We start from the raw sequence: 1,805 nt of genomic DNA, 5'->3' as shown, positions 1-1,805 counted from the left end.
GGTGTTTTTTCCTTTTAGTCTTCAAACTTCCAAATCAAACCATTGTATCTTTATCAGAACAAATCTTACTGTCAAAGCTTGGCAAACAGTATCATGGCATCTATTTCTGTAAAAATAGAAAAAGAATTTTGAATTCTTACAATATTGCCTAATAAAAAGCCTAGAAAGGAATTTTCGCAACAGTTTATGAAAAAATCAGTGACAGTGAAGGGGGTGGAGTAATATTGTGAAGGCTTATGTTTCCCCCCTTCCCCTTTTCATTTGGCCCAGCAAAACCATAGTCTACTTGCATGAATCATTCAAGATTTAATTCTCGTTTTGCTCATTCAACAGAATTGCATCTTTTATGTGAATAGTCTACATATTTCCGTAAATAAATGATTGATTTTTATGCAACTGCAAGTGCAAGAAGGGCAAGGCCATAAAATTATTGATTTTGACTGAGATAATACGCCCTCAAACCTTTTTGACAACTATCCAAACGGAATGACAATGGTAGAACTATGAAGATTGGTGAAAACAGATCTCGTTTGCGAAACATGGACAGTAATAGAATAATATCAGAAAAGAAATAATTACCTAATTCTTCTGCCAACTCACAATCGCCATATTTGTTAGTCGCGAGTAGGCCCACTCTTTTGAGCTCTTCAGTCAAAATCATAGCGGCTGGATACTTGATATTTTTCATGACAAAAACCGGATGAAGAACTAATAATTAGTTTTGAAATTCACCAAGAATGTCGAATCAGATGGCTAAAACCTTTAAAAGAAATTTCTAGCCATATTGTCAAAAGAGGAACGCAAATTCTGATAATCTTGAAGTTGAGTTGGTAGCGAGTATCAGGGAAAGATAACTCTTTGCAATAAGAATTTTTATGTTAGGAATTTGATGTGGTCTGGGACTTAAAAAACTTCTCCTGGTTTTCTGAGGTGTTGTACGACAGTATTAAGGTCATCTTGGGCCATTTTCAAGCACCTAAAAAGGTTGATGCTTATTGTAGATCATTAAACTAACAAGAGTCAACATCTTCAGTACTTCAACTCTACCCTTAGAAATACAGGACTATCAGGCTGAAGGAAAAGTTGAGGGGGAGGGAAGTATGTGCTGCAAGCTATAGGTGGAGGGGAGCAAATACTACCAGGAAGAGTCTCAAAGCTCTGATATTGCATCCCCACCCCATATCCAACCGAGTTGTCCAGTTGTACAGTTGGGATACCCACCCATAGGATATTATCATCTCCAGCCAGTTTTATTCAAAATACAAAACAAAAGTTTTTAATGGTTTTTATGTAGAAAATACCTGTAATAAAACAATCTAACTGACAGAATCACATTTGATTTCCAGCCACTGAAAATCCCCCCTCTCTCTTCTATTCAACACCACCCTCTAGTTACCGTATGACAATGGATTGTGAACTGAATAATGGTGACATGACAGATGAGAGGGGCATCTATACCACAAACATTTTATAATGAATCTTTCAACTAAACTGTTACAAGTAAAGTTTGTATGTATATCTGGCAAAACCTCCTTCAAACTTAGCAGAGACATAGTCCATTTATCTGAAAAACTGCACAGAGTTTAGCACTTCATCTTCGACTCAAATTTTCACATTTTGTCACCAACGTTATTATTTGTATTGGTCTCCATTTCATTAATCAAGGTCTCTGATTGGCTGATGACAGATTCTGGTTCACTGACTATGGAATCCGATTGGTTAATGTTAGATTCTGGTTCGGCTAATGTGGATTCTGGTTGGCTACTGCTTGTTGAATCAGGATTACTGAAGACAGATTTGAATTC

Source organism: Lottia gigantea (assembly GCF_000327385.1).
Source record: "Lottia gigantea unplaced genomic scaffold LOTGIsca_67, whole genome shotgun sequence".
Taxonomy (NCBI): domain Eukaryota; kingdom Metazoa; phylum Mollusca; class Gastropoda; family Lottiidae; genus Lottia; species Lottia gigantea.
This window is presented reverse-complemented; position numbering follows the sequence as displayed.